The sequence below is a fragment of the Marmota monax genome, unplaced genomic scaffold, assembly GCF_021218885.2.
Source record: "Marmota monax isolate L192 unplaced genomic scaffold, Marmota_monax_Labrador192_F-V1.1 WCK01_AAM20220418_F8-fsc00002, whole genome shotgun sequence".
Lineage (NCBI taxonomy): Eukaryota > Metazoa > Chordata > Mammalia > Rodentia > Sciuridae > Marmota > Marmota monax.
The window spans coordinates 35,958,804-35,980,754 of record NW_026693571.1 but is presented as its reverse complement, the minus strand read 5'-3'; the positions used below and the strand labels follow the sequence as shown (position 1 = coordinate 35,980,754).

At 36.6% G+C, this 21,951-nt stretch overlaps 1 pseudogene; it reads right to left on the bottom strand.

The window, feature by feature from the left end:
* Positions 1–10,287: 10,287 nt before the first annotated feature.
* On the bottom strand, positions 10,288–10,386 carry LOC124102792 (U6 spliceosomal RNA; annotated as a pseudogene).
* Between the last annotated feature and the right edge of the window lie 11,565 nt (positions 10,387–21,951).

The window sequence follows — 21,951 nt, the reverse complement described above, 5'->3', positions numbered from 1 at the left end:
GAAATACAGGAGAGCTTTCTTAGCCTAATAAAGGATACCTATTTAAAAATCATGACTACATCTTACTTAACAGTTAAAGATTGAAACCTTTCAAAGATCAGGAACAAGACAAGAGTTCCAATTTTATCACTTTTATTAGGCATTATACTGGAAGTACTAAGCAGAACAGATAGTCACAAAAAAGAAATAGAAGAATCCACACTGAAAATAAAAAAGTAAAACCATCTCTGTTGCAGATGACATCATCTTGTATACAGAAAATCCTAAGTAATGCATTAGAAAACTGTTTGAATAATAAACTCATTAAGCAAGATCACGGTATATATGATCCACATTTTAACAAATCCAAATATATTTCTGTACCCTAGCAATGTATAATCTAACAATGAAATAAAAATAATTATATTTATAAGAGCATTCAAAAGAATAAAATCTGTAGGAATAAATTTAACAAACATGTAGAATATTTCTATAACAAATCTTCAAAACATCAATGAAAAAAGTTAAAGCACTCAAATGCTTTGTTCATGGATTGAAAGATTTAATATTATTAATAGGAATATGCTTCACTTTATTTCAGATTCCATATAATACCTATCAGAATCCCAGATGGCTTTTTAAAAAAACAAGAGGATTCATACTTCCCAATTTTAAAATTTGTTATAAAGCTATAGTAGTCAAGTACCATTGCATGGTACTGGTATATAGATAGACATACAGATCAGAAGGATAGAGTTTAGAATTCAGAAATAAATCCTTGCATTTATGAACCAATTAAATTTGACAATGGTGCCAGGACAACTAGATTCCATAATCCTCACACCATAGATAAAAATTAAAGTGGACCAAAGGCCTAAATATAAGAGCTAAAACTATAGAATTCTTGGAAGAAAACATAAGGTTCCTTAGGTGTTACATCATAGTAATTCTACTCTTGGCTGTGCACCAAGAGAAATCTGTGCACCAAGAGAAATCTATACACCAGTGTTCATAGTAGCATTATTCATAACAGTCAACATCACACATTTACAAGTTGACAAATAGATAAACAAAATGTGGTATTTCCATACAATGGAATATTATTCATCAAGAAAGGAATAAAATATTTTATTCACTTAGATGAATCTTAAAAACATAATGCTATGTTAAAGAGAGCAAAAAAAAGGCCACATGCCTGTACATGTCTGTTAATCTGCTTCATTATGAATTAGACAAGTCTATAGAGACAGAAAATAATTTAGTGACTGTCAAGGAGAAGGAGGGCAATGTGTGGTGTGGGCATAGGGTTTCTTTGTAGGGAGATGAAAATGTTCTGAAATCCGATGGCCATGATGATCGCACAATTCCATGAACGCACACCAGCACTTTAAAGTGGTGAGTTGTGCAGTATGTGAATTGGATATCAATAGATTTTTATTTAAAACAAAATCAGGCTCTTCTCCTAGAGATTCTGATTCAGGCTTGGGGTGGCCTTGGGATGCAGATGATTTACAAACTATGAGAAGTTTATGAGGCATTAATTATGCTATTTTACCTCTGAAAAACTACTGTCAAAATGTAAATATAGTATTTCTGAAGGAAAAGATGATAAATACCTGCTAGCCCATAGTCACCAGTTAGATTGTGAAGTTATCATCTGTCCTGTAGCCTCTGAGCAATTGAAACCCACATATGAGTGTTTTAGTGAAGAAAGAGAGAGAAGTGAGATAGGTGGTAGCTCATGTATATGACAATTAAAGAAGGCAAAGTGATCAGGCTATGAAAGCCTTAACCTAATCAGTGAATTATCAGGGAATGATAGGACTTAACTGAGTGGAAACTGTAGGCAAGTAGGGTGTGGCTGGAGGAGGCCCTTGGGGGTGTGCCTTTGGGGCATATATTCTATCCTTGTTGAGCAGAGCCCTCTCTCTGTTTCTTGGTATGATGTCTGCAGCTGCTCCCCTCCACCACACTCTGCCACCATAATGTTGTGCCTCACCTCAAGCCCTGAGGAAAGGAGCCGGCTGTCTGACCTCTGAAACCAGGAGCCCCAAGTAAACTTTTCCTATTCTAAAATTGTTCTTGTCAGGTCTTTTAGTCACAGCAGTGAAAAAGTTGACTAAAACAGATGGCTGTAATAGGGAGATAGGAAAAGCAGGGTCCTGGGAGGGTTACTTTTCAGGGTAAACAGATTCTGGGAAGACAAAGTACCTGGAGTTCACTATTCTTAAACTAAACCAGATTACATATCTCTCAACCAAGTATCAGGGACAATAAAAATCCTTTACATCTACCCAGTACTTACTTTATAGCAGGCAATGTTCCTCTAACATTTTCTTTGAGATAACTTGTTTATTCCTTGCAAAAGCTCATGAAATTTATACCGTTATTTTAATATTACAAAAGAGGAAATTTGCCAAGTCCCCAGTTACAAGATAATTTGTTGCAGAGTCAGAGTTCAAAGTTTGCAGTCCTGCTCCAGGGACTTGAAACGGTTCTAGGGATCAGTGACAAAGGCAGAGGGTGGAAGGAGAGTTTGCAGGTTTTTACCCTGACTTCTAGAGGCCGGGCCAGTCTGTGTGCTACTTTCTGGGAACTGGGTAACAAAATGCAGCAGTGGAAACAATCATTTGAGTTGGATTTGGGCCATCTTGAATTCAAGTTCCATCTCTGCTACACATTGACTAGGAGAGTGGGGGGCATTTGACATTTTTCAGTCAGAATTTTTCATCTGTATCTTTTGTGCCTTCTGCACAGCCTTGTAATGAGATTTAAACTCAGTGCATCTAAAAAACCTTTCTGATTTTATTCTTTTATTAAGGTAAGGTGATAGAATGCCATCAATGACAACTTTAAACCATAGCAGATGTCCTGGCTTTTAAAATATAATGATCTGGGAGGCTCTTAGATTGATAAATAATTTGGCAAAGAAAAATCTATTTATCCTCTGGACTTAGCTTTAGATTTGAGAGATGTCCTTTGCAGTTGAGAATTGTAGTCTCTCAGGCTCTCCTATTGGGGAGGAGAAGCAAAGTTCCAGTTTAAGTAGACACTAAAAAATTTCATCTTGAAAGTTATTAGATTTTTATGAAAAAGCGAGGGAGGAGGAAAGTTAATTCAGAGGGCACTCAAGCTGCTGGACTTTTACTTCTGCCTCAGGTCAGTGGCTGAGCAAATCTTTCAGGAGCCTGCCTGTGGCAGCAGTTGTTGCCTGGTGAGCAGGCTCTGACAAATTCACCCATTTTGACAGCTCACTTAAAATTGTAATGTTGCTCTTCAGGCAGGTGGGGGGGTCCATCTTTTATGTCTGTGTTATATACAGTTAAATGGCAAGAGGGAAGAGGAGAAGTGATTTGATTTTGATTTCAACTTTCTCTGATTAGGGGTTGCTGGAGGACTTTTCTGAATGCACCATTAGGATAGCTGGCAGATGTCTTCTTAACATTTGTACTGGAATTCAGAGAACTTAGGGAAATGTTCAATGGCTTTCTGGTAGCTGAGGGGAATTCATTGCTACTGAATGTGCTAATTTAGCATGTGTTTAGTAGCCTTGTTTTGAAATGGTAGCAAAGAATGCTCTGAGGATCATTTTAAAGGAGAGTTGTTTTGGAATGTCATGAACAACAAGATCATAAACTAAAGGTCATAACTGTGACCAGTTGGTCATTAATTTGTTTTTCTACTTCTAGGCAGACCAGATCCTGCATATTTGCAGCAGACCTTCATGTGTATGATTTGGAACAATAGCAGATGTGCACGCTTTAATTCCTGCATTCAGAGATCATGATGTTATAAAGGAAAACATGTTGAGCTAGGATCCTAGAACCTAGGGTCTTCCCACCTTTCTACGTGAATGGGCACCTTTATGCCTGGTACCTCTGTCTTTTTAGCTGATTGAGTAGAAACCATGGGATAGATTTCTGGGTCCAGTTTTTCTTCTTTTTTTTCTTTTTTTTTTTTTGTGTGTGTATTGGTTTCTGTTTTATTTCTTGGTTCAATTTACCAACCAATAGGTGGATGTAATTTAAAATTAAGAAATATTGAAGGGAGCACCTTACCCTTAACTCAAATCATAAAATTTTAAGTGTATGGTTCAACTCCCAGTGGATTCTTACATTTGTGGCTAATGAGGACACTTAATGGCATTACTGCTTTATATTAATCAAACATTTAAGGGTTATCTTACCAAATAAAGAGGATATACATGGCCCCTCTTTGAAGTTGTTTTCCTGTTTGTGATTTTACTCTAGCAACACTGTTGGTAAGAGTGTGTTCTGTCCTCTAAGTCCCACTTCTTCTCCTCTGACCACCTCCTTCCTAAGTCCCTCCCTGGAGAGAAATGATTATCACTTACATTGAGCAGAGTTGGATGCACATTGAATCTTGCTTCGGTAGTTGGGATGGAAGACTTGCTGTGGATCAGTGGTGGGCACCTGTGTGGCCCTCTCTTCACCTGGGTTGTTTTCTGCTGGTCAGGGTATTATCCCCTTTCCTGTTTCTTCTGAGTATATAATGCAGTGTCTGAGAAGAGCCACGTCACTTTGGTTTCTGGTGTTTTCACCCTGCAACCATCTGGCCCTACCAGCACACCCACTGCATTTAGAGGATATAGGAGTACCGTTCAAGCTCAAGTCTAGACACACAGTCCAACTCTAACTTGGCTTTCTACAAAAGGTCCTTCTTTGATAGTGTCAAATATTGGCTTGCTTATGAATAAATATCTCTTTTCCCAGGTGATCATTCTTTTCCTAGAGTCTTCTCATCTATTCCCAGGAAAGCAGAGGTGAGTACTAGCTCAGGACTTGTAAATTCCTTAGTCTGTTATTATAACATCCTTAGAATAAAATAAAACCTTTTGGAATTCATATCAGCAAGTGTTCCACATATTACTTGATTGGCCTACTATTGCCTGCATTAACATGGAAATAGCATTGACCTCTCAGTCCTTGATTCTGTCCTGTTCCAAGCTCTGCCTCTGACTCCCTCTGTGACCTTGGACTTTATTTCCTCATTTGTGAAATAGAGAATTTGAACTAAATCCTTTCATCTAATCTTTAACGTTCTCTGATACTGAAAATTCCCTCTGTGAGTTCAGATCCTACTTTGATAAGAGATGTAGTATTAATTTTAATCTTTCCTTTGATTTTTCTTTGGAATTCCAATCTGTCTTTCTCTCTCTCCTTTTTTCTTCTCTTCATTCCCCCTTCCTTCCTTTCTCTCTCAGATACACACACGTTTGAATGTCAGTGAATTAAAGACATTTTTTTTTTCTGAGAATCAAGGAGTGAAATAAAATCCCAGGGTAAAACAAGTCTCACCATATTTAGGAGGCCTTTTATAAAGCAACTTCAAGCTGAATCTCCTGGTGCTAGAGGAAGCTGATCAAACAGCCTCTAATCTGCCTCATTTATAGCCTTTTCACATAACCCGGGTTATCACATTTTTTAAAAAGAATGAGCCATGCTGCACTCTGAAAAGAGCTTAATGTTTCTGTGAATAGCATAATTAAAAAGAAGATTCACATCAATGACTTAATCTGGGCCATTGCTTTATGAAGTTTAGAAAGAAGTTTATTCGGGAGGCCTGGGGAGAGGATAGGAGGATAGTAAAATAAATAAATAAATAACATGATGATGATGATGATGATGATAATGATGATAATTACAAAAAGGGCAGCTCAGCTTTGGAGCCAGAGGAGGTTAGACAATTACAGGGGCAGCTTCTGGGTCTAAGCTGGATGAAATGTGGCTGGATACACAGGCCAAATGGGGAAAAGAAAAATTGAATGGAGAAAAGGGAATTGAAAATGAGATACAGAATAGTTACTATCTCAGAATAAGTGCATTAGGTTTAAGCTCATTACCTGTATAGCTGAGAAGGAGAGTTTGTTGGGATTGTCAGAATCTGTGCAACAATAGAGAAACCAGGGAATTGGAAATGTAGCACCTGCTAGGTGTTGGTCTCTGGTATGAAGTATTTTATCTCCGGAAGTCCTTGCCATTGCCAGCTAAATAATATGAATATCACCTTACAGAAAACTAAATTGTCAATTTTAGAGGTTATTTAAATGCCACAAAGTGTTAAGCAATATAAACATGATTTAACCTTTGGGTGTCTGACCTGAAATAATGATATAAGCACCACTCCACACTTTCTTTACATTGGTGAGATAGTCTTCCTGGGAATGGGCAGTTCTATTAGGCTGAGTTTGAAAGACTGATTCTGGAAGTTCTACCTTTATAACACAACATCTTCATAGAGGCTAAAAATTGTTCTGTTAAGACAACAGGATTCTCCTTCATGCTTAAACCTGGAGTTTTCATAGATTAGAGTTGGTTGTATGGTTTGCATAGATATTTGATATTATCCTTATATTATTGAGCAAATATTCTTTGCTTGTTTGATTTCATTCTACAATCTCTGTGAAGTATCCATTGCTTCGTGTAATTTGCTGTATCACAGGGTGGAGGGGGGAGGGGAAGGACAGTGAGAAGGACAGTGAGAAGTGGTGAAGAGCAATCCAACTTTCACCATCATCCTGAAGGAGGTTCTATTTCATGTGCAAATTGCTTGGTGTACATTATTCAGGTGTCACCCAATGAATGCAAAAAAATGCTGTCAAATACACAAAATAATCATTTCTATTTACACATTTAGTTGTCTTCCAAGTCTATTATTATTTGGAGTTTTTTTTTTTTTTTTTTAGGAATTTGAGAGTTAGCAGAATGATGGTTGTTGTTTATTTATTTATTTACTAAGGTTTTCTTTATACTCTTGGGAGACTATTCTGTATGGGTCTTTCATGTTATCCTATGACAGAACAATGACTTATCTTTTATTCTGAGCTACTTTTTGAGTTTGTAGATCTAAGCCTTGAAAAGGTGTGTCTTTCTCCAAAACAAAGACCAGCCATGCTCATTGTCTAGTAAAAAGATAGTTTTCTTTTAGAGCCAAGGATACACAGGCATACTGGCAATTACAGAAGACTAAATTTCTTCTCCTTTAATAAGAATCACTCTCTGCAGAGGTATCCTTCTTAGCCTTTTCATGTCATTTCAATGGGACTTGCAACAAAAGGAATCAATACAAATATGTTGATGCTCTTGTTTCTTACCATACTTTAGTAATAAAGTCCTTTGTTTTTGACCCAGGAGTCTTATATCTTCTTCCTGCATTCATGAACAGCTAATGAATTGAGACAGGCTAACCTGTTGCTGTGCAAACAGGGTAGAATTTCAGATGACTAACAGCTCCTGATGAGCTGGTTCCAGTGATGAAGTGCTGTCAGAAATAAATACGAACAATTCTGATATTTTTATCCTTCAGTGCAAGAAGGTAGAACATTACTTGAGAAAATATAGTGATCTATAATTTTTATGATCTTTAAAGAAATATGATTTTCAAAAACAAACAAAAGTTTTAAAGGTTTATGTTGTCTTCTGTGGTGAGTATTACATTTAAAATAAGCTAAGTTTTATCTAACATATGGAGACAAATACTAATGCATGGCAAACTGAATTAAACACATGTCATTTTGCTTAACTCCATTCATACATGGCACCCATGGTCAGTACCTAGTTAAACACAAAATTTCTCAACCTGATCGGGCATGCAAAAATGAAAAATTAGTTTCCAGATAGAAAGGGAAAGAAGGAAAAAAGGTACTCTTAAAGGACTGTGAAAGGCTAGAAAAATACAGTTCTAAGGAAGGGTTTCTAGTATAAATGTGAGTTTAAAATAGAATAATCAACTTTCCTACAGAACACAAACTTCTCTTAACCATTCTTATCAGTTGACAATAGGAAGAATAGAGTGAAGGTATAAATAAACCACATCTATGCATATGGTATACCCACATATTCTTCATACATGCACAGCTAGACCTGGCCATGAGGTTGTGACTGATGAACTAGTCTTCAGCTAGCTGGGCTTTCTGCACCTTTTGTTAAGGACTACTTCTCATCTCCATTTTGCAGAGACTTTGCATTCTATTTGAAAATTTGAACCTCTGCTAGAAACCTGGCTACCTGCACTTAGAAAGTTGTCCTGTTGGGTTTGTTCCAATCATCTAGCTGGTGAACCCCAAATTGTTCTCACTTTTCATAGCTCTACTACAGTTTTATATATAGTTTAAAATTCATAGCAAAGGCTTTACTTGATTCAACTTCTATTTGTTATTAATTTTCACTGATTTTTATATTAATAGATTCATTATATTCTTCATTAGTTATTAGACTTATGAGTTCTCCATATCCCATGTCTCTAGCTGGGTGCAGTGGTGCATGCCTGTAATCTCAGCAGCTCAGGAGGCTGAGGCAGAGGGATGGTGAGTTCAAAGCCAGCCTCAGCAACTTAGTGAGGCCCTATGAAACTTAGCAAGACCCTGTCTCTAAATAAAGTATAAAAAGTGCTGGGGATGTGGCTCAGTGGTTAAGTGCCCCTGGGTTTAATCCCTGATACAAAAAAAAAAAAAAAAAACAACCTCCCCAAACTCATATACCATGAACCCCACTATTACATATAATTATAATGCACTGGTAAAACATTTAAAAATAAAAAACAACTAAAAAAGAAAAAAATATATATCACAAATTCGTATGTGTATATAGATCACTATATATGTGTATGTATTTTAAATAAGATACATATCTCCCAAGTTATATGCAAATGTGCATAAGCCTCCTCTATGCTTTCTTCAAGTAAGTACACATCCCTTCCCCAATTAGCCAATACCTTGACTTCTAACACTAGAGTTGAATTTAGTGTTTTCTTGAACATGACATAAGGTGGAATCAAATAGTACATATTCTTTTGTATCTAGCCTCTTTGAATTATAACTGTATTCATGAGATTTATCCATGTTATCACATATAGTCATTACTAGAGTATACACACATATCATGCCTGCCTTGTACATTTCACTCTTGTTAGACTGTTGGGTCATGATTATTTCTATACAAAGTTAGGTAACAGTTTTCTGCATATGATATCAAGATATATAGGCAGCTTTAAGCCAAATATAATTCTTTCCAGTATTTGGATATTGTGAATAATACTGCTATAAATAATTTTAATACTTCTTTAAGGAGAATGTATATATTCTCATATATATATATATTATATATATATTATGTGATATAATATATATATATATTATATATATATTATGTGATATAATATATATATATTATATATATACTATATCACATTATATATATATATATATATATATATATATATATATATATATTATATCACTCTGTTGGATATATAATCAGGGGTAGAACTACTGGGTATAGTACATAGATATGCTTTGTTTAGTATATATTAATGTCTTAGCTTTTTGTTGTTATGATAAAATACCTGAGACAAACAACTTGAAGTTGGAAAGGTTTATTGTGGCTCATAGTTTTAGAGGTTTCAGCCCAAGATGATGAGGCTCTTTTGCTTCCTGTGCCCACGGCAAGGCAGACTATCATAACACACAGCATGTGGTAGAGAAAAAGATATGACCTCATAGTGGACAGGAAGCAGAGACAGAAAGAAAGAAAGAAAGGAAGATCTATCAATGTCTTAATTCCTTGAAGAGATCAGAGCCCTCACTATCCAATCTCTTTCCCAAAATTTCACTTCTATACATTGCTGCATTCAGAACCAAGTTTTCAACAGAGGCTTGGTAAGAGTCCATATCCAAACTACAACAATAGAATAAGCAGTTTTCTGAGAATGTTGTATTAATTGGGATCCTACCAATAGTGCTTGAGGGTTCCATCTCCTAGTCTGCACTCTACATTGTCAGTCTTAAACCTTCTTACATATAAGTGGTATCATATTGTGACATTGAATTGAATTTATTTTGCCAATTAAAAATATAAATTAAAGGGTAGAGAGTAGAGTAGTCAAAGGGGTTCAGGGAGAGAGTGGAGAGGAAGGAAGGGGAAGTATTACGAAATGAAATGGAGCAAATTTTGTTATGTGCATGTATGAATATGTTACAATGAATGCCACTGCTATGTATAATTATAAAACGGCATAAAAAACACTTTAAAGTTGCATTTATTTGATGACTAATGATTTCTAGCACTTTCTTGCATATTGTTAAAAAATTTTATTTTTTTTCATGGATTTTTAAGAGTGTTTTATAATTCTGGATTTGAATTCTTTGATATTTGTAATACAAATTGTGTTCCCCACTCTATCTTTTGCCTTTTAGTTCTTATAATAATTCTTATCATCTTTTGAGGATATATTCTTGATTTTAATGTAAAACAATTTGTTAATATGTTTCTACAGTTAGTATTTTTTATGTTTATTTTGGAAAGTTTCAAGAAATTTCATGTCATCCTTTCGTAGGGGCATGCTGATCTCTGTGTCATTTTAATTTTAGTACATGTGTTGCAGGAACAAGTACCCCCAACCTAACTTTTGTGTGTGTATGTGTGTGTGTGTGTGTGTGTGTGTTAGAGAGAGAGAGAGAGAGAGAGAGAGAGAGAGAGAGAGAGAGAGAGAGAGAGAGTTTTCTTACTTCAAAGTCAGGAACTTACTCTATTATGTATGTTACTCCCCAGAAGATCTGTCATTTTAACTTTCACATTTATATTCTACCTGAAAGTTACTTTTTCTTTTTTTTTTTGTTAATACATTTTTTATTGGTTGTTCAAAACATTACAAAGCTCTTGACATATCATATTTCATACATTAGATTCAAGTGGGTTATGAACTCCCATTTTTACCCCAAATACAGATTGCAGAATCACATCGGTTACACATCCACATTTTTACATAATGCCATATTAGTAAAGGACAGTTTTAATTAAAATAACATGAGATGGAAACATACCTGTAAAAACATTTCAGTTGACACATCTCTTATGCTTATAACAAGCATTAATGTAAAATTAAGAGTTGGGCTCTGATGTATAAATATTGTTTAGGGGAAATATGATTCTAGGGCAAAACATTTATTGGTAGCAAAAATTGTATAGCCAAATTGAGTAGCTTAAGGGAGAAGAATAGCTATCTTAGTTACTTTTTCTATGCAATAAACTCAAGAGGAACTTTTTCCACATATGGAAACCAGTTTATATAAGCGTATCTTTTTGAAATTGTTCTTTCTTTACTGTGTTGCAGTATCACTTGTCATAAGTTATGTCTATAGATGTATAAATGCAGTGGCCTATTTTTCTATCCCTGTCTCAGTAAAACTTGTTATAAACTATATAAATTATAATATTAAGCAATAAAAATACATCATATTAGTTCTTATGAGTTTTGAGTATTTCGGGCCTATTACATTTCACTATGAATTCTGGAATTAAGTTTGTTAGTTTCCATAAAAAAAACAAAACAAAACAAACTCCACACTACTAGGCTTTTGATTAGGGTTTTATTGAACCTATGAATTCGTTTTGGAAAAACTGACATCTGTGAAATATTGAATTTTATAATCCATGTAAACATTGTATTCCTCCACTTACATATTTAGATCTTCTTTAATGTTTCTAATATAATGTTCTATAACTTAAATATGGAAAGTATGTTTATTCTGAAGGATTTATTGCTTGATATTTGGTGTTTGCTGGTCCTATTTTAAGTGACATAATTTTAGAATTGTTTTAAAAAATTCCTATCATACAGATGTATCCATCAGATATTAATACAATGATGTTTCACAGGAAAATCTAGTGGCTTAAAAATAATTTATGGTCATGGTTGTATCATTCAACTGGAAAAGCTCATCCAGGCTAGACTCAGGTGGGCAGCTCTGCTGCCAACTTCAGGTATAATTATGCTTGGTTCATTGTACCTGGATGAAACATCTGCTCATTCTGAGCCTTAGGGTGAAAATTTGTCAGTTCCTAAAGGAACGTGTTTCATTGTAACGGCAGAAACAAGAGAGGGCAATGCTAACTGGGTAAGTGCTCCTCAAACATTTGTTGCATCATTCCTTAAAAATCCATTAGTTAAACTATGACAAATGATCCAGCCGAAATTTTGGTGTGCAAGTATACTTTTTTTTATTTTGTCCATTTTTTTAATTCTGTAATTATGGCAAACATTCATGTATTAAGAAAAACATAATACAATATCGTGCAGTAAAACTGACACGATACTGTAGCCTGGCATTTAGTAAGCCATAGCAGCAGCTGCTACTCTTTTTATTTATTTATTTATTTATTTATTATTATTATTTGTTCAAAACATTACAAAGCTCTTGACATATCATATTTCATACATTTGATTCAAGCGGATTATGAACTCCCATTTTTACCCCGTATACATATTGCAGAATCACATCGGTTACACATCCACTTTTTTTACATACTGCCACACTAGTGTCTGTTGTATTCTGCTGCCTTTCCTATCCTCTACTATCCCCCCTCCCTTCCCCTCCCCTCCCCTCTGGTCTTCTCTCTCTACCCCATCTACTGTAATTAATTTCTCTCTCTTGTTTTTTTTCTCCTTTCCCCTCACTTCCTCTTATATGTAATTTTGTATAACAATGAGGGTCTCCTTCCTTTACTATGTAATTTCCCTTCTCTCTCCCCTTCCCTCCCCTCTCTCGTCCCTGTTTAATGGTGATCTTCTTCTCATGCTCTTCCTCCCTGCTCTGTTCTTAGTTGCCCTCCTTATATCAAAGAAGACATTTGGCATTTGTTTTTTAGGGATTGGCTAGCTTCACTTAGCATAATCTGCTCTAATGCCATCCATTTTCCTGCAAATGCCATGATTTTGTCATTTTTTAGTGCTGAGTAATACTCCGTTGTGTATAAATGCCACATTTTTTTATCCATTCATCTATTGAAGGGCATCTAGGTTGGTTCCACAGTCTAGCTATTGTGAATTATGCTGCTATGAACATCGATGTAGCAGTATCCCTATAGTAAGCTCTTTTAAGGTCTTCAGGGAATAGTCCGAGAAGGGCAATAGCTGGGTCAAATGGTGGTTCCATTCCCAGCTTTCCCAGAAATCTCCATACTGCTTTCCAAATTGGCCGCACCAATTTTCAGTCCCACCAGCAGTGTACAAGTGTACCCTTTTCCCCACATCCTTGCCAGCACTTGTTGTTGTTTGACTTCATAATGGCTGCCAATCTTACTGGAGTGAGATGGTATCTTAGGGTGGTTTTGATTTGCATTTCTCTGACTGCTAGAGATGGTGAGCATTTTTTCATGTACTTGTTGATTGACTGTATGTCCTCCTCTGAGAAGTGTCTGTTCAGGTCCTTGGCCCATTTGTTGATTGTGTTATTTGTTTTCTTATTGTTTAATTTTTTGAGTTCTTTGTATACTCTGGATATTAGGGCTCTATCTGAAGTATGAGGAGTAACAATTTGTTCCCAGGATGTAGGCTCCCTATTTACCTCTCTTATTGTTTTTCTTGCTGAGAGAAAACTTTTTAGTTTGAGTAAGTCCCATTTGTTGATACTTGTTTTTAACTCTTGTGCTATGGTTGTCCTATTAAGGAATTTGGAGCCCGACCCCACCGAATATAGATCGTAGCCAACTTTTTCTTCTATCAGACGCAGAGTCTCTGTTTTGATATCAAGCTCCTTGATCGATTTTGAGTTAACTTTTGTGCATGGTGAGAGAAAGGGAATCAGATTCATTTTGTTGCATATGGATTTCCAGTTTTCCCAGCACCATTTGTTGAAGATGCTATCCTTCCTCCATTGCATGCTTTTAGCGCCTTTGTCAAATATAAGATAATTGTAATTTTGTGGCTTGGTCTCTGTGTCCTCTATTCTGTACCATTGGTCCACCCGCCTGTTTTGGTACCAGTACCATGCTGTTTTTGTTACTATAGCTCTGTAGTATATTTTGAAGTCTGGTATTGCTATACCACCTGATTCACTCTTCCTGCTTAGAATTGCTTTTGCTATTCTGGGTCTTTTATTTTTCCATATGAATTTCATGATTGCTTTATCTATTTCTACAAGAAATACCATTGGGATTTTGATTGGCATTGCATTAAACCTATAGAGGACTTTTGATAAAATCGTGATTTTTGATGATGTTAGTTCTGCATATCCATGAACAGGGTATATTTTTCCATCTTCTAAGATCTTCTTCTATTTCTCTCTTTAGGGTTCTGTAGTTTTCATTGTATAAATCTTTCACCTCTTTTGTTAGGTTGATTCCCAAGTATTTTATTTATTTTTTTTTTGAGGATATTGTGAATGGGGTGTTTTTCCTCATTTCCATTTCAGAAAATTTGTCTCTGATATACAGGAATGCCTTTGATTTATGCGTGTTGATTTTATAGCCTGCCACTTTGCTGAATTCATTTATTAGCTCTAATAGTTTCTTTGTAGACCCTTTTGGGTCTGCTAGGTATAGAATCATGTCACTGAAAATAGTGATAATTTAAGTTCTTCTTTTCCTATTTTTATGCCTTTAATTTCTTTCATCTGTCTAATTGCTCTGGCCAGTATTTCGAGAACTATATTGAATAGAAGTGGTGATAGAGGGCATCCCTGTCTTGTTCCAGATTTTAGAGGGAATGCCTTCAATTTTTCTCCATTCAGAATGATGCTAGCCTGAGGCTTAGCATAGATAGCTTTTACAATGTTGAAGTAAGTTCCCCTTATCCCTAGTCTTTCTAGTGTTTTGAACATAAAGGGATGCTGTACTTTGTTGAATGCTTTTTCTGTGTCTATCGAGATGATCATATGGTTCTTATCTTTAAGTCTATTGATGTGGTGAATAACATTTATTGATTTCCGTATATTGAACCAGCCTTGCATCCCAGGGATGAATCCTACTTGATCATGGTGAACAATTTTTTTGGTGTTTTTGTATCGGATTCGCCAGAATTTTATTGAGGATTTTTGCATCTAGGTTCATTAGAGATATTGGTCTGTAGTTTTCTTTCTTTGAAGTGTCTTTGTCTGGTTTCAGAATCAGGGTGATGTTGGCCTCATAGAATGAATTTGGAAGAGCTCCTTCTTTTTCTATTTCCTGAAATAACTTGAAAAGTATTGGTATTAATTCTTCTTTAAAGGTTTTGTAAAACTCTGCTGTATACCCTTCTGGTCCTGGGCTTTTCTTGGTTGGTAGTCTTCTGATGGCTTCTTATATTTCATCCATTGATATTGGTCTGTTCAAATTGTGTGTATTCTCCTGACTCAGTCTGGGCAAATCATATGACTTAAGAAATTTATTGATGTCTTCACTATCTTCTATTTTATTGGAATATTGGGTTTCAAAATAATTTCTAATTATCTTCTGTATTTCTGTAGCATCTGTTGTGATATTGCCTTTTTCATCCCGTATGTTAGTAATTTGAGTTCTCTCTCTTCTTCTCTTCATTAGTATGGCTAAGGGTCTGTTGATCTTATTTATTTTTTCGAAGAACCAACTTTTAGTTTTGTCACTTTTTTTAATAGTTTCTTTTGTTTCAATTTCGTTGATTTCCACTCTGATTTTAATTATTTCTTGCCTTCTGCTACATTTGTTATTGTTTTGCTCTTCCTTTTCTAGGGCTTTGAGATGAATTGTGAGCTCATTAATTTGTTGGTTTTTTCTTTTTTTGAGGAATGACCTCCAGGCAATGAATTTCCCTCTTAAAACTGCTTTCATTGTGTGCCATAGATTCTGATATGTTGTGTCTGTATTTTCATTTATCTCTAAGAATTTTTTGATTTCCTCCTTTATGTCTTCTGCAACCCATTCATCATTCAGTAACATATTGTTCATTTTCCATGTGATGTAGGATTTTTCCTTCCTTCTTTTATCATTTATTTCCAGTTTCTTTCCATTATGATCAGATAGAATGCATGGTATTATCTCCACACCTTTATATTTACTGAGGGTTGCCCTATGGCATAATATATGGTCTATTTTTGAGAAGGATCCATGTGCAACTGAGAAAAAAGTATATCCACTTGATGATGATTGATATATTCTATATATGTCAGTTATGTCTAGGTTATTGATTGTGATATTGAGTTCTATAGTTTCTTTATTCAACTTTTGTTTGGAGGATCTGTCCAGTGGTGAGAGAGGTGTGTTGAAGTCACCCATAATTATTGTGTTGTGGTCTATTTGATTCTTGAACTTGAGGAGAGTTTGTTTTATGAACATTGCAGCACCATTATTTGGTGCATAAATATTGATAATTGTTATGTCTTGTTGGTGAATGGTTCCTTTTAACAGTATATAATGTCCTTCCTTATCCCTTTTGATTAACTTAGTCTTGAAGTTGATTTTATTCCATATGAGAATGGCCACCCCTGCTTGCTTCCAAGGACCGTGTGCGTGGTATGATTTTTCCCAACCTTTCACCTTCAACCTGTGTATGTCTTTTCCAATCAGATGTGTCTCCTGGAGGCTGCATATTTTTGGATTTGTTTTTTTTAATCCATGTTTCCAGCCTATGTTGCTTTATTGGTGAGTTTAAGCCATTAACGTTTAGAGTTACTATTGATATATGGTTTGTACTTCCAGCCATGTTTGATTATTTATCTTCTTTTTTTTTAATTTGGTTTGTTTCTCCATGATTAGCTCCCCCCCTCTCGCTTTACTGAGGTACGTCCCACTGTTGGTTTTGGTTATTGTTTTTCATTTCTTCCTCGTGTAGTGTTTTGCTCAAGATGCTTTGCAGCACTGGTTTTCTGGCTGCAAATTCTTTTAACTTTTGTTTATCATGAAAGATTTTTATTTCGTTGTCGTACCTGAAGCTTAATTTTGCTGGATACAAAATTCTTGGTTGGCATCCATTGTCTTTCAGTGTTTGAAATACGTTGTTCCAGGATCTTCTCACTTTCAGTGTCTCTGATGAAAAATCCGCCGTTAACCTTATTGGTTTACCCCTGAATGTAATCTGCCTCCTTTCTCTTGTTGCTTTTAATATTTTCTCTTTGTTCTGTATATTGGATATCTTCATAACAATGTGTCTTGGCGTTGGTCTACTGTGATTTTGTATGCTTGGTGTCCTGTATGCATCTAAAATTTGTACATCCGTTTCCTTTTTTATATCTGGAAAGTTTTCTATAATTATTTCATTCAACAGTTGCTCATTCCCTTTGTTTAAACCTCTATACCTTCCTCTATCCTGATGACTCTTAAGTTTGTTTTTTTTATGTTATCCCATATCTCTTGGATGTTTTTCTCTTGTTTTCTTACCAGCCTTTCTGAGTTGACTAGACTCTTTTCAAGATGATATATTTTGTCTTCATTGTCTGACGTTCTGGCTTCTACTTGCTCCACTCTGTTAGTGATACTCTCATTTGAGTTTTTAATTTGGTTTATAGTTTCCTACATTTCTAGGATTATTGTTTGATTTTTTTTATAATCTCTATCTCCTGGTTAAGTTGCTTATTTGCTTCTTTTATCTGTTTATGTAATTCATTTTCAATGTGCTCTTTCATTGTTTGAATTTGCTGTCTCATTTCCTCTTTAAGTTTCCATTCCATCTGTCTAAGGTATTCCTTGAGTTCTTTATTTGACCATTTTTCTGATGCCTCTAGGTCCTCCTGTATATTTAGGCTGTCCTGCATTGTTTGTACTCCTTTTCTTCCTTGCTTTTTTATGCTTCTCATGTTACTTCTGGTTCTGTTTGACTGCTGAGTTACTGTTTACTCCTATAAATTTATTTGGTTTTGTGTATCTCCAGAGTCTCTCTTTTGTGATGGGAGACTATGACTAGAGATGATTAATTTTGTTGCACTTTAATGCAGATTCATTCGTTTCCTAAACTATGTATGGATTCTGATGGCACATAGCGTTCTGCGGTTTGGTCTTGGGACCTATGTTTAAGTCAAATGATGTGATGGTATTGAGGTTGGTATCTCTTGGCAACCTTGGAAGGTTGCTCTACTGACGAGGGATATTAACAGGAGAGTGGTCTGGAGTATTTGGGGGTAGCTAGGGAATTGGTAGCACTATATAATGCCTTGGAACATTTACCTATACATATTTAGTAAATTACACATAAACAGCGTCATGATGCTTGGGAGGAAAGGTGTTAGAAGGGGAGGGAAGAAGTCACTAAAGAGAATGAGAGTAAACAGGTAGAATTCAAGGAAAGGGGAATAAAGAAATTGAAAAGAAATGAAAAGACAAAAGAAAAAATAGAAAAGAAAAAATTAAAAAATAATAATAAAAAAAACTAAAAAATGCGGTCTTATAGTTCAATTAACTTCTCTTCCAGTAGGTGGAGCTGTGCCCACTGGGCCAAGCTTCTCCTCTCAATATGCAGGAACCAATTACTGTGAAGTAGCTCCTCCTCCCTGACTGGGTGGATCTCCAATCCTGAGTGCCTAGGGCCTTTTCTTGTGTCTAGTCACTTCCCCACTTTTCCTCCAGCCAGGCCCCACTCACCGGTGACGCTCACCACAATACTAGCTACACGCCAGGTCTTCTGCTCCCGGGAGCCCTATTTTCTTGAACAACTGGGCACACTCTCCCTGCTTGCCATTCCCTCAGGCCCTAAGGTTCTGGAGTGTGGGGCTAAGAACCCTCAGCGTATTTTGCCTGCCCTCCGGTAGCCACGCCCCCAGGAGCTGGTGCAAGAGACCTCAGTTGTCAGCGCTGGTGGGAGCGGTAGCCGGGGTCCCACGGCTCAGGTTCCGCGCCGCTCCTGATTCCCTTGGTTGGACTATTGGGCTCACGGGAGAGCTAGGAGGGGCCCTTGAGGTTTCCCTGCTGTGTTGAGAGAGAAGGCTAGGGGGTTACACACCTGCCGCCGCTGGTTTCAATGAAGTTATCTCCTCTGCCGCATTCTGGTCAGTTCTCTGCCATGGTGATATCCCACGCGAATGGCGGCAGTTCGTTCCCTTTGCTGGGTGTCTGATGCAACGGGTGGGTCCGGACTGGCTCTCCCAAGCCCCATCTCAACCCTGTGGCCACTGCCTATGATGGCTTGGTTGGTATTAACCTCAAAAGATTCACAGAGGAGCCGACGAGTTGTTTCAGCTGGAGCGTTTGTAGCACTGAGTCACAGCGGTTTGGCTGTGGGACGCAGGTCTGGCTTCGAGATGCAGTTGGTCAGCCAGAAACTGCATACAGGAGCCTGAATTTACCCGCTCAGGGCTCTGTGTGTGTTCTGAGGGGTGCAGACTGTTCGCCCCAGGTCCACGTCAGCCCAGCATTGCCTAGTGATCCTGAGCAAACAGCATTCAGATGGTTTAAGACTCCCTTTGCCCACACAGCTGAAGAGGTCAGAGAATTGATCTCTCCATGCCCGCTGCCATGTTGGATCTCCTTGGTGTGCAAGTACACTTAATTCACTGTGCAGCCATAAAATGTAGGCAAAGAGAGATCTCATTAGGTGAGATCAGGATGGCGACGAAGAAGCAGGCTGTACTTCTCAGGTTTTCTCAGTTCAGAACTAAAACAGCTGGAAAACAGCTACTTAGTAAGGTGGATGACTGAGGAAATGCACTGAACTTTGTTATTGGGTAGTCAGGGATTTGGAGAGACTCAGGGATTCTGGTTACTGGAATAAAGAGCAAGAAAGTGCTCATCAGAGCCAAACCTGCACCTGTGGTGCCAGGGAAGGATAGGGGAAGGGCTGACAAAAAGGGAAATATAGAGAAGAAAATTTAAAAACTGTTATAGAATCAATTGCTTAAGAGAAAGTCAGTGAAATTAGCTGATCAAGAAGCCACATAGCAGGCTGGTGCTTTAAAAGTGCTCCATTTATCCCAAATTTTAAGTGAAGAGCTGGCACCATTTTGTTGGAGTCATGCCTAAACTTGTAGCTTGGCTGCATATTCATCTCCCCTGGAGATCACAGCAAATATTACTATGGGGAAAATGCCTTTACAGCAAGACATTTGAATAATATATGCAGTGAGATTCCTGCCAGCTAAAGGCCTCTGGGACCTACTGATTGCCAGCAGGAGTAGAACTGGATCCACTGAACCATCCACAGACTGAAGACTCTTAGTTGCGCAAATTCCTGCCTGCACTAGAGGTGGAACTGTCCACTGGGCAGGAGTCTCACATCATCTTCTCTGTGATATTAGGCAACCTGCCTGTATACAGACCCACCTCTGAGATTCCAGAGTTGCATAGGGTTGCACCCAAAGAAGGATGGGAAAGGACATTGTGAGTTTCCTTGGGCATGAAGCACAGCTACTTGTGGACCAAAGACTTCCTGAGGGATATACAAAGCCATAGCTTGACCCAGGAAAGGATGGCTGCCAGACTGGAGATGCCTGGCACCCCTCCATGCAACAAAACTCACAATTTCCCAGACCTGCTGTGTAATCTGTAGAACCACCTAAGCATGCATTGAGGAAAAGAAAGTAGAGAATTGTGTGGCTAGGCTCCAGAGTTTGAGCCTAGCAGTTTTTACTAAGCAGAATATTAATCTGAAAATGGGGAAAAATAAATAACATAGAACTGATTAGTTTGGTTGTTCCTTGACACAGAGTCATTCAGATAATATGGTATGAAGGCTTAAACATTGGCCATGCTCCAGATACCTGGCAGATTTTAAAACTGGAAGACCCTAAAGGAAGTTTCTTCATCTTAAATATCTTGACTAGGATGAATTTTAATCATTTTTGAGTTTGCTCTTTATTTTATTGTACTATTTTCTGTGTTGTTTTTTTTCTTGTAATTATTGGTTTGGTTTTGTGGCTTTTTGTTGTTGTTAATTGGATTTTCTCCCTCACTTTTTTTAAAAAAATTTCTCATTTGTATATCTACCCCATAACTTTTTGCTTTCTTTCTCTTCTTATTCCTTTTTCTAGCTTCCCTTCTCCATCTTTGTTCTTAACTCTCTTTTTCAAGCTGTTGCTGTTAGTTTTGTTTTTTTTCTCCAATTGGAGCTGTGCTAGGGATTATGATGTATGGATTCTATGATGCTAAGATATACATCTAGCCTGGGTCACATCATAAACAGCAGCTCATTAAAAAGTCCTTCACATACAGTGAAAGAAAATTTCATCCCAAATATGCAAACCTCAACATAGAAAGAAGTACAAGTAACAGAAGAAAACAGGGTAACAAGATGCCTCCCAAAGTTCACAACTCCCTAATAACTAAATATGTAGATATCAATGTGAAGGCAATGCCAGACTATGAGTTAAAAAAAAATTATGTTACAATGATTAGTGAATTTAAAGAAAGTACAAATAGATGAATGAAATTAGGAAGAAAACACAGGATATTGAAAAAGCATTTAAATGAAGAGAGATTCTGAAAAGGAACCAAATACAAACCTTGGAAATAAAAACCTCCATGAAACTCAGTGGAAATTCTCACTAATAGACTAGATTGAGCAGAAGAAAGAATATCAGGGCTTGAAGAACGTGGATGGACTAGAACACTGAGAGAGTAATAAAAGAATAAGAAACTAAGAACAGAATAGACAAGAGCTTTGGGACCAATTTAACATACCAAATGTACCTCCCATAGGTCTTGAGGAAGGAATGCAGATACAGGCCAATGGCATAGTGAAATTGTAGCAGAACTTTTTTTTTTTTTATTCTTGGGAAGGAAATGGACTTTCAGATCTTGAAGCATTGAAAATTCCAAATAGACATGGCTAGAAAAGAGCTACTATGTATTATATTATGGTTAAAATGTCCCCAAATTCAGAAATAAAAGAATTTTCAAAGATGTAAGACAGAAATGCCAAGTCACTTATAAAGGACATCCCATCAGAATACTGAAAGATCTCAGAGTATTGGATTATTGATTTTAGGCCCTGAATGAAACTAATTGCCAACCTAGATTGCTATATCCAGCAAATATATCTTTAAGGATTGAAGGATAAATCAAAAGCTTCCAAGATAAGCATAAACTAAAGGAATTTATAACCACTAAGTGAGCACTGCAAAAGATACTTAAAGGAATCTTACAAAGAGAAGAGAAAAATAGAAATAACCAAGAGAGTATGGGAAAGAATACATCTTATTAGAAGAATAGATAAGCAAAGGAGAATTAGGAACAAATAAAACATTAGAAATAAAATAATAGGAATTAGTATATACCTCAGAAATAAAAACACAGAGCT